The sequence below is a fragment of the Dasypus novemcinctus genome, chromosome 5 (genome assembly GCF_030445035.2).
Source record: "Dasypus novemcinctus isolate mDasNov1 chromosome 5, mDasNov1.1.hap2, whole genome shotgun sequence".
Lineage (NCBI taxonomy): Eukaryota > Metazoa > Chordata > Mammalia > Cingulata > Dasypodidae > Dasypus > Dasypus novemcinctus.
This window is the reverse complement of record NC_080677.1, coordinates 77,552,046-77,564,302: the sequence shown is the minus strand read 5'-3', so window position 1 is coordinate 77,564,302 and position 12,257 is coordinate 77,552,046. Positions and strand designations below refer to the sequence as shown.

General features: G+C 37.7%; 1 protein-coding gene across 2 annotated transcripts in view; it reads left to right on the top strand.

The window, feature by feature from the left end:
• The window catches only part of FBXL13 (F-box and leucine rich repeat protein 13), a 330,038-nt gene that overhangs the window by 200,791 nt on the left and 116,990 nt on the right, over positions 1 to 12,257 (top strand). The gene's annotated exons all lie outside the window — the stretch shown is intronic.

Genomic DNA, 12,257 nt, shown 5'->3' with positions numbered 1-12,257 from the left:
TTAGGGCAGGCTTTACTTACCTACTTCTGTTTCTCTGCAAAGCTCCCTACAGTGTGATCTGTCAGTTTTCAGAGGTAATTATTGTAGCAACAACACACAAAACAGACACATACAAACACACATATGCACATACTTCCTAAGGATAAATATTAACTGTCAGAAACATTGATGTCTAAATTAGAGGTCTCAGAAAGAGGACTCAGGGGCCAGATCTGCACACAAAATACATAGACATTTTTTTGGTCTGCACAGTGTATTTAAATTGTTCTGTTTTTTCAACTAACATTTAAAATTTGGGGGAATTCATATAAAAATCTTATTTCAAACATCTCTTGAAAAAATGGAAGAACTAGCAAAACTGGGCCACAATGGGTTTTTTCCAAGGCTACTGACCCCTGTGAAGTGGAGCCTGCTGGCCTCAGTTTGCCACTCCTCCACTCAGTAACATCCACACCTACACTGACACCTGAACTGCTACCACTTAATTGCATTACTTTCCTGGCCTCGATTAGTATTTGAATTTCATTTAAATGTGTGAAGAGGAACAGAATTCTTTTTCTAATTACCTGTAATTTGTAAGGCAGTCACAAATCACAATGAAATATTTCACATCATTATGCAAATTAATGCTACTTTCTTTAGTTCATGTCTCTTCTATTTCCATTTGTTCCTTTCATAATTCAATAGAGATTTACCTGGAAGTGTCAGATACTGTTCTGGGCACTGAAAATAGTGCCATTTAAAACTGAGCCCCATTAAACCACTGGGAGTAAGAAGGGGCTCATTATTGAACCATAGATATCTCAACAGTGGCTGCTCCTATAGTCCAGAAAGAACCTATAAAGCTACTTCCCTATTCTATGACTCCTTCAGTCCTAGGTGCATTGATACGGCAGTAAAAAAATGATTTCAAAGAGGGAAAATAAATGGCCCAGAGTTTTCAGATTCTCTGCATTAAGTAAGAGGTTCTATGTTGGAAACTAAATGCTATTTTAATTTTATAAGCCTGGAATTTCACACAGATGTCATGTGTTGTTACATCTGACCAAGAAAAAAGGTTCTAATAACACAAGAAGACTTGAGGATAGAAGCTTACACCTAAATGCTTCTCATTGGTGTTAAGGGAGTACCTGCTGTGTCTTGGGCACTGTGATGAATAAAATAGCAGTCCTGCCTTCCAGGAGCTCTGGATTAGCATAAATGAAATATATCAAGGACTAAAATTTGATACAGTCACCACTGACCAAAAAGGAAAACACTTATATATACAATATTGTGAAAGACTTTTAACCATACTTGTTAGAAAAAAATAAAATTGATGATGGAAAGCTTCAAAGAAAAATGAAAACCAATTACATTATAGAGATATTATGTGAATAAGCACTTCAGGGGCATAAAATAATGTGATTAATTTTCTAATGAATACCAGAATGTGTGTCAACATCTTTTTGTTGTCGAAGTATATCTCTTCTCTGGTTTCATCTCATCTAAAAACTTTCCTCCAACACTCAGCCCCACACCAGGGTAGGGGCCCTTTCACTATCCTGTGCAAAGTTCAACACTTGCAGTTGCCTCATATGCATTATCGGTGTCTCAGAGGGGAAGAGAACGGAAAAGGGGCAGAAAGAATTTTTGAGGATATAATGTCCTAAAACTTCCCAACCCTTATAAAAGATATAAATATCAATATCCAAGAAAGACAATGCATCCCAAACAGAATAAATCCAAATACTCTGAGACACCTACTATTCAGAATGACAATGACCAGAGATAAAGAGAGTATTCTGAAAGTAGCAAGAGAAAAGCAATGTATTACATACAAGGGAACCTCAATATGACTAACTACTAATCTCTCATCAGAAACCACGGAGGCAAAAAGAAAGTGGTATGATATGTTTAAGATACTGAAAGAGAAAAACTGCCTTCTGGGAATTATTTTTCTGGCAAAACTGTCCTTCAAAAATGAGGGTGAATTTAAACTCTTCACAGAAAAACAAAAACTGAGAGAGTATGTTATTAAAAGACCGGATTTACAAGCAATCCTAAAGGAAGTGCTACAGCCTAAAAGGAAGAGATAAGGGTAAGAGACTTGGAGAAGAGTGTAGAAATGAAGATTATTAGTAAGGATAAAAAGATCATAGTATGAAATAATAATGGAAAGCATTGAAGTAAGTAATGCTTTTACAGTAATAACATTGAATGTTAATGGATTGAACTCCCAAATCAAAAGATGTAGACTGATAGAATGGATAAAAAAAATATGAGCTATCTAAATGAGCTGTCAACAAGAGACTCACCTCAGATGTAAGGACACAACCAGGTTGAAAGTGAAAGGTTGGGAAAAATATTCCTTGCAAATAGTAAACAAAAAAGATCTGGAGTAATGATACTAATATAAAAAATAGATTTTAAATGCAAAACAGTTAGAAGAGATGAATAAGGTATAATAATAAAAGGAGCAATTCTCCAAGAAGAAATACTATAATAAATATTTATGCACTTAACCTGGGTGTCTCAAGATACATGAGGCACACAGCAGCAAAACTGAAGGGAGAAATACATGTCTCTATAATAATAGTTGGAGACTTCCCTACACCACTCTCAGCATTGGATAGAACATCTGAAAAGAGTATAAATAGGGAAACAGAGAGCTTGAATAATATGATAAATGCATTAGACCTAATACATTTATAGAGTACTATACCCCAAAACAGCAGTATATACAGTCTTTTCTAGTCTCCATAGATCCTTCTCCAGGATATACCATAGGCTGGGTCACAAGACAGGTCTCATAATTTAAAAAATTTGAAATTATACAAAGCACTTTCTCTGATCATAACGAAGGAAGCTGCAAATAACAGATAGAAAAAGGGAAAATTCACAAATTATGCTGATTAAGTAGCACACTCAAATAATCAGGAGATTAAAGAAGAAATTGCAAGAAAAATCATAAATATCAAGACAAATGAAAACAACACAACATATCAAAATCTATGGAATATGGCAAAGGCAATGCTGAGAGGGAAATTGATTGCCTTCAATGCTTACATTAAAAAAGAATAAAGAGCTAAAATAGAACATGCAACTGCACACCTAGAGGAACTAGAACAACAGCAAACTAATGCTAAATCAAGTCAAAGAAAAGAAATCGTAATGATCAGATCAGAAATAAATGAAATTTGGAACAAAAAATACATAGTCAACAAAACCAAAAGTTGGTTCTTCAAGAAGATCTAAAAAATCAATAAACCCTTAGCTAGACAGACAAAAAAAAAAAAAGATGCAAATAAATAAAATCAGAAATGAGAGGGGAAGCAATACCACTTATCCTGAAGAAATAAGAGAGATCATAAAAGGATACTGTGAACAAATATATGCAAACAAACTAGATAACTGAGACAAAATGCACAAATTCCTAGACACATACAAACAACCTACACTGACCCTAGAGAAATAGAAGACCTCAGCAAACCCAACAGAAGTAAAGAGATTGGAACAGTCATCAAAATCCTCCCCAGAATGGAAAGCCAGGACCATATGGCTTCCCAGGGGAGTTCTACCAATCATTCAAAGATGATCTAATACCAATCTTACTAAAGTTCTTCTGAAAAACTGAACAGGAAGGAATGCTACCAAACTCACTGTATGAAGCCAACATCACATTAATACTAAAACCAGGGAAAGATTCTGTGGAAAAAAGAAAATTATAGACCAATTCTTCTAATGAATATGGATGCAATAATCCTCAACAAAATATTTGCAAACTGAATCCAAAAGCTTATATACCATGATCAAGTGAGTTTTGTCCTAGATATGCAAGTGTGGTTCAACACAAGAAAATCAATTAGTTTAATATACCATTTTATAAATTGAAGAAAAATCACATGATCCATTAGATTGATGCAGCAAAGGCATATGACAAAATACAGCATCCTTCTTGATAAAAAATACTCCAAAAGATAGGAATCAAAGGAAGATTCCTTAACATGATAAAGGGCATATATGAAAAACCCACAGCTAGCTCTGTAATAAATGGTGAAAGACTAAAAGCTTTCAGAAACAAGACAATGATGCCCACTGATCCCACTGTTTTTCAATATTGTTCTAGAAGTTTTAGTTATAGCATTTAGGCAAGAAAAAGAAATAAAAGACACCCAAAGAAGAAAGGAAAAAGTAAAATTTTCACTATTTGATGATGGTATGATTCTATATCTAGAAAAGCCCTGAAAAAAATCCACAAAAAAGCTACTAGAACTGAAAGCCAAGTTCAACGAAGTGGTAGAAACAAGATTATTTTGCAAAATTCAGTAGCATTTCTATACACTACCAATGAACAAACTGAGGAGGAATCAGAAAAAAAATCCAGTATTAATAGCAACTAAAAGAATCAAATATGTAGGAGTAAACTTAACCAAATACATGATGTCCAACATCACTAGCTATAAATGAAACGTGGGTCAAAATTCCAATGAAATACAATTTCACACCTTATAGAATGGCCATTATTTGAAAAAAAGAAAAGAAAAGAAAAAGAGAGCTACATGTGATGGAGAGGATGTGGAGAAATAGGAATGCTCCTTCAGTGTTGGTGATAATGTAGAATGGTGCATCCCCAGTCGAAGATGGTTTGTCAGTACCTCAAGAAGCTGAATATAGAACTGCTGTGTGACCCAGCAATCCCATTACTAGGATATATTCAGAAGAACTGAAAGCAAGGATGCGAAATGTCATTTGCACTCCAATGGTTTCATAGCAGCTTTATTCACAATTGCTAAAATATGGAAACGGCCCAAGTGTCCATCAACTGATGAATGAATAAACAAAATGTGGTATATACATATAATGGAATACAATTCAGCTGTAAGAAGACAAGAATGGGATGTATATAATATGGATGAAACCTGAGGACATTATGTTCAGTGAAACAAGCCAGACACAAAGGACAAATATTGTATGGTCTTACTAATATGAACTAAATATGATGAGTAAACTCACAGAGATAAACTCTAAAGTATAGGTTACTAGGAGTTAGAATGTAGATTGGGAATGGGAGCAATGCTTACTGTATGTAGAATATTTAACAAGGTTTATTGTAAAAGTGTGGAAATGAATAGAGTTGATGCTAACACATTATTGTGAGCATAACTAATACAGCTAATTTATAAAAATGATGTGGCTGAAAGGGCAGAGCTGTGGATGTAAATGTCAATTGAAAGGAATCTAGAGAATAATCTAGGAAACGTGTGACAGTAATTTCAGTGGCAGATAAAGATTGTCGTTAATAGTATAAATACAATAATGTTCTTCTTTTTCAAAGTATTAATATGGTGATACAAGGGAAAATTACAACTAAAGTAACTTATGTATCATAGTTAATGGTAATATTGTAATTTTTTTCAGCACTGGTAAAGAAGATATTATATCAATTCTAAGGGATAACAATAGGGGGATTTAAAGGCTATAGGATTTTTACCTTTAGAGTAATGAAAACATTCCAACATTGACTGGGGTGATGATACCACAACTCTGTGATGAAAACCAGAGCCACTGAGTATACACTCTGAATGGATTGTACAAAACATTGGGTTTATAATACAAGGAATCCAGTGGTGGAAGATGGACTGTGGTTAACAGAACAAACATGAGAACATTCTCTTATGAATGATAACAAATATGTAATACTAATACAGGGTGTTAATAATCCGATAGGTTGGGAGAAATATTCCAAATATGAGATATGGGCTATAATTAGTAATAATAGTTTGATGATGCTGTCTCATAGTTTGTAACAAATTTTCACAACAATGGAAGGTGTTGGTGGTAGGTTGAAATATGGGTAGCCCTGGATAATGATATGCATGTTTGTTTTGTTGTTCACAACTTTCATTCTACACTTCTTGTTCATATATGTTCAGTATGAATGATATACTTCAATAAAATTTCATAAAAATAAAAATTTTGGATTTCTCATTCTATACCCTTTCCCTTGGTGATCTCACTCAGGCTCATGGATTTAAATACCACTGCCAATAAATATTTCTACATATCTATGATCATATATACATGTACAATATATAAATAAATATAAGTATATATACACATATATACATACACACACATATATGTATATAGGAGTATATATATTTAGGAGTAATTATTTATCATATGTATAGGACATATGTCTCCAACCCATACTTCTCTCTCAAATTCTGCACTCATATGTATAAAATTCTGTTCAAAAAAAAATCCTTGCTCCACCTACAGCCTCTTTTTTCCTCTTAAGCGATGGAAGTTCCACCTTTACAGTAGCCCAGGTCAAACATTTATAGTCATCCTTGATTCTTCTCTTTCTCTCACACTCCACATCCAATATCAGGAAATTCAGTTGACTCTACCTTCAAAATACATCCAGAATTTGACTACCCCGTACCACCCCCACAGCTACCACCCTGGTCCAAGTCACCATCTTCCCTCACCTGGGTTATTGTGACAGCCTCCTCATCACTTTCCCTGCTTCCACCCTTGCCCCTATAGTCTCCTTTCAACACGGCATCCAGAATCATTGTGATTGTTTGACGCTGGGTGGACCCCAGAAGATCATGCCCTTAGAGCTAATCCATTCTTGTGTGTGTAAACCCATTGTAGGCAGGACCTTTAAATTACTTCAGTTAAGGGCCTTTGATTAGATTGCATTACCCAGGGTGGATCTTAATTCTCTTATTGGGTCCTCTATAAATGGGAGAAAAATGCAGAGACAGAGAAAAACTCTTAGAAATTGAGAGTGAAGTCCCTGGGGGCCAGAAGCTGAAATCCATGGAACACAGAAATTGAGACGAGGCCAATGAAGCCAGAAGCTGAAAGCAACAAGGCCCAGGGGAGAGGGGAGAGACAAGGGGACGCCACCATGTGCCTGATCACCCCCAGCTGCAGCCAGGGAGAAAGTGTCAGTTGCTGATGCATTGATTTGGACACTCTCACAACTTCAGAACTATAAGCTTCTAACTTAAATCTTCATTGTAAAGACCAACCCATTCTGGAATATTGCCGTGACAGTTTTTAGCAAACTAAAATTGTCATTGTTTTACAATCAAGCTGATCAGGTACTTAGCCTCTGCTCAAGTTTCTGGCAGAGCTTCCTCTTCACTCAGAATGACAGAAAAGCCTGCGAGGCCCTCAGTAACCTGCCCCCTCCCCAACTGCCTCTTGACATCATTTCCCACTACTTTCCCCTATCAATTCTACCCCAGCCATACTGGTTTCCTTGCCAAGATTCCTAGATCCCATTATTTCTCTGTTCATCTCATCACTCTAAAATATGCTCTTATTTCTCTCAAAATATCAAATTGGAAAATATGTTTAGGACTGGAGAGAACAAAGTTGTCCTACTTTTATATGAGAAAGTGCCAAGTGGGAGGGCAGTGGTTCCTGGTTCTCCTCTGCTCTGTTTGTGTGTAACTCTGCAGCTTCTCCCACTGATGGTGCCTTGGGTGGCTACTTTCCTAACAAACTCATCTATCTCCAACTGTTTATAGCAGTGGGTTAGAGCACCAGGCAGGAAGCCAGGCATGGGACAATCACAGCCAGGATGAGGCCCAGCCAAGTTCAGGCTAAAACCCAAATGCCCAGAAACCAACAACTCTGAATTTGGAGTGAGAGAAGGAGCCAGATGAAGAATAGGGAGTTTGTACCAAGGTTCAGAGTTAGGACAGTAAAAATCAGAGAGTAGGAGAGCTTGCCATAGAAGTCTTTGCGTCTATGTCTTGCCTTTCTTCATTTTCAGCATCAGTTGTTTCTCTAGGCTCACCTTTTGCCCTCTACCGAGATACCCTCCATCCTGCCCCCCTTTACAACTTACCAGGTTGACTTTCACCTCAAGGCTCTGCTCAGTTACAGCCTTCTCCCAGAAGCCCTTGCTGGCCCATCTCCCAAGCTGAGTTAGGTTCCCTCCTGTGTGTATATTTCTGTCATTACACTTTTCAGTATGCATTTGTTACATGTTCAAAGGTCTTCTTGTTTGCTCCACTCCCCATTGTGAGCTCCTGATGGCTAGAGTGGTGCCTTATTTATCTGTATATCTGTATCCTCAAAATGTAGGACAAGACCTGGTGAATAGCAGGCTTTCAGCTGTTTGATGAATGAATGAATGAGACTGTAGCCTATCTCTGGGCATGGCTAGCCAGGTACTTCAAGTGGAAGGAAATTCAGGAGACCTGTTAGGTAGATGAGAAGTTGGCAAATTGCTAGAATACATCTAATCTCCTCTTTGTAAGGGTTGAAGTTGACATTTCTTCAGATTTACAGGGTGAAAAGAATCTAGGAAGTGACAAAACACAAAAGTAAAAGTATTTGTTAATCAATTATTTTTCAGTCACCACACACAAACCAACAAAAATAGAAAGGGGCATATCCCAGAAATGTTAAGATAATTGTAATGGTCAATGAAATCATAATGACTTATCAGCAGTAGTTCTTGTACTTGAATCTCTCTGGGATCCATCAAGCTTAAAGTGAGGCTGTGCAAATGCAAACCAGGAGATTCCAAGGTCATTTCAGTTCTTTCTAGACAACATAAATTTCAACCTCTCTTTTCAGAGACGCAGAGATCGTGGAAGGTCTTACTTGTTCACCTCTGGGGTTTGTGGTGGGGGTGAGAGAAAGCCACAAAGGCACATCCAGGGATGAATGCACTAGCCAAATTGAATGGAGATTGCATAAGCAAGGCAAGAGTAGAAAGGAATATTTCCCTCTCCCCCCTTATTTTGACTGCGGTGGAAGACAGTGGGATGATGAAAGGAGCCAAGAACTGGAGTTAGGAGAGCTGGGATTGAGTCCTTCCTTTGCCACTAGCTAGTTGTGCAACCTTGGATAGTTATTTTTTTTCTGCCTTGGTTTCCCCATCTGTGGAGTGCCTAGGTTGGGATAGGTAATCTTTGAAGTCTTTTTCGGCTTTAAGATTTTGTGCTTCTATATTGTGACTAACCATGATAACTAAAGAAGGAACAACATTTGGGGGGAAGAGTAATGAATTTTATTTTGGACAGGTTGACTGTGAGTTTCCTGTAATATGTCTGGGTGTACATGACAAGGAAATGGATTGAAAGTTTACTCTACAGAGGTGGGAGTGGAGGTTCAGACTGATGAGGTAATTGGAACAATAAGAGCTTTGTGACCAGCTAAACTTTGTTGTAACTAAACAGATTATGTATCAAAGTGAATTAGTAACAGTTAAATTTACAATTTTAAATTTAAAATCACAATGCACTTATATTTGGTTGATTCCATTGTCCTTTGTTTTATATTTTAATGGATGGTAATAGTAATTGCTACCATCTGTTGGGTATTGGCTCTGTGCCAGGTATTAAGATACGCGCTTTATAGTTATTACCTCATTTGATCTTTACACATACCCGTATAAGGTGGTGTGTTAGGGCTTTTAGGGTAACAGAACCAACAGGAGATAACTGAAAATAGTACAAAATTTTATTGAATTGTCTTACAAGATCATGGGGATGCACAAGCCAAATTGCGTAGGGCAGGCTCCAAGCCAGGGATCCGATGAAGGTCCTCGATGAGTTCCCCAGGAGATGCTGTCTATCTGAAGTAGAGATGAAAATTCTCTCTCTGAATACTGAAATCACTTGTCCTTTTAAGGCCTTCAACTAATTGGATGAGACATCACTCATTGCTGGTGGCAATTTCCTCAGTTGATTGTAGATGTAATCAGCCATTATGCAATCAACTCACTGATGATTAAAGTCTGTGAAATGCCCTTGCATTACAGTTAGCCCAGTGCTTGCTTAGCCAAACAACTGGGCACCATTACAGGTGAGTATCATTATTTCCATTTTAGAGGGGCAGAAACTGAGCGATGGTGCGCTGCTAAGTGATCACAATGGACTTTGTGTGTGACGGGGGTGGGGAGGGGAAGGTGTTGAGAGATAGGAGCTGATTTGTAGTGCTCATTATTTTTCATGATGTAAATACTGTCAACATTACCAACTAAAGTTCCCAGAACAGAGAGTTGGGAAGAGATTCTCAGCAGCACCCCATTATATAGTATTTCTACCATACAGAAAAATAAATATAAACAGCCTCAAGAGCATAGATAATAGTAACATGTAGTAAAAATAAATAGGAAGTGATGAGTTTTGAGTATTTATTACTTTTTTTTAATATAACTAATTACAAGCTTATATGCTACATAATATTTAGCAATGACTGTGTTTAACAACTGGCTTTGAGTCTTGAAAATTTAACAAATAAGACAATGTACTTGCATGCCAATCTGAGCTGACTCCACACCGCACTGAAACTGAAGCTAAGGCCGGGTGAATAACTTGTCCAAGGTCACACGGTTAGAAAAATGTCTGGGCCAAGATTAGAACCTTGATTCATCTAATTCTGAAGACCAGACTATTAATTACTAGACCGTTTTGCAAAATCATCTTGTAAAGCTGTAAAGTGCTATATGCATATCGTTAAATATTGTGGATTTTGTGTTTGAGAAGATATTCTGTGGACTTAATGTCCTTAATAACAAGGGGTTCTAATGGAAGAAGCACTTAGAAAGCCACAGTGCAATTCCTGCTTTACTGGGTCAGTTCTTATGCCTCAGTTTCTCTGTTAAAGGGATACTTTGTGTCCTTTCTTACCCACACTTTGAGTTATATTAAAAATAGAAGAAATCTCTATATGTACTTGGTAAATACAGCTCACTAGTTATTTGAAAATAATACCCTATTTTCCATAGCTTTATGTAATCTTTTTTTATAGACAAAGCACAAAGGGTATTTATTATATTAAGTAGTAAAAAATTAAACATTTGGCAGCAATTTATAGATCGTGAAGGATCAGATGACAAAAATGGTACATCTCATGGGACGAAGATTGTTTCCACTTCTGAAAAAACTTGAAAAAACTTTAATACTTTCTGAAAAATGTACTTGTTTTAGTTTCTTCTCTTCTTGTCCCTATCTTGGGCAGGGATTTATACACAGATTTTCACAAAGTAGTCACAAAACTGTATATTGGTGTTTGGACCTGAGTAAAGCCTATAGTTAGACTTTAGCTGTAAACCCAGCTCAAGAAATCTAGCCAAGCCAAGAGTTCTGTGGATCATTGCTGTTGTGAGAAGGAAGTGTTATGGTTGTGATTCTTTCATTTATTAAGCCTATAAAGACTTATTGTTATTCAGGGAAAGCTGTGAATAATTTGACCATTGGGTGAGGGAAAGACAAGACTATGTACTCTAGACAAGAATGACACAGTTGAAGTCTGCTTCTGGCAGATCACAGCTCTGAGTCATTGTGTAGTGAACACACAGTGTTGGCACTCAGGCTTGCTTTCCTGGCATCTGTAGGCTTTCCTAATCTTATGCTATAGTTTCTCACTCACACTGGAAAACGGAGCTTTTTTTTTCTCATTTGGGTGTCCAGTGTTTTTAGATAAACGTGGCAATCTTCAGCAACACCCCCCTTTGGCATTACTAATTGTAGTTTTACAATCAATTCATTCAGCAACTACTTGGTCTTTTTTTTTTTTTAAGATTTATTTATTTATTTATTTTTATTTATTTTTCTCCCCTTCTCCCCTTCTCCCCCCCACCCCCGTTGTCTGTTCTCTGTGTCTATTTGCTGCATATTCTTCTTTGTTCACTTCTGCTGTTGTCAGAGGCACGGGAATCTGTGTTTCTTTTTGGTTGCGTCATCTTGTTGTGTCAGCTCTCCGTGTGGGAGGCGCCATTCCTGGGCAGGCTGCACTTTCTTTCGCGCTGGGTGGCTCTCCTTACGGGGTGCACTCCTTGCATGTGGGGCTCCCCTATGCAGGGACACCCTGCACTGCGCATGGACCAGCTGCACACGGGTCAAGGAGGCCTGGGGTTTGAACCACGGACCTCCCATGTGGTAGACGGACGCCCTAACCACTGGGCCAAGTCCGCTTCCTTACTTGGTCTTTTAATAAAACTTTGTTGGGAAGAAGAGTTGGCCCAACTGGATAGGGTGTCCCCCATAGGGGAGCCCCATGCACAAGCAGTGCGCCTCAGAAGGAGAGCTGCCCAGCGTGAAAAAAGTGCAGCCTGCCCAGGAATGGCACTGCATACACAGAGAGCTGACCCAGCAAGATGACGCAGCAAAACGTAACACAGATTCCAGGTGCCGCTGACAAGAATTCAAGCGAACAGAGAAGAACACAGAGCAAATGGACACAGAGAACAGACAACTGGGGTGGGGAAAGGGAGAGAAATAAATAAAAATTAA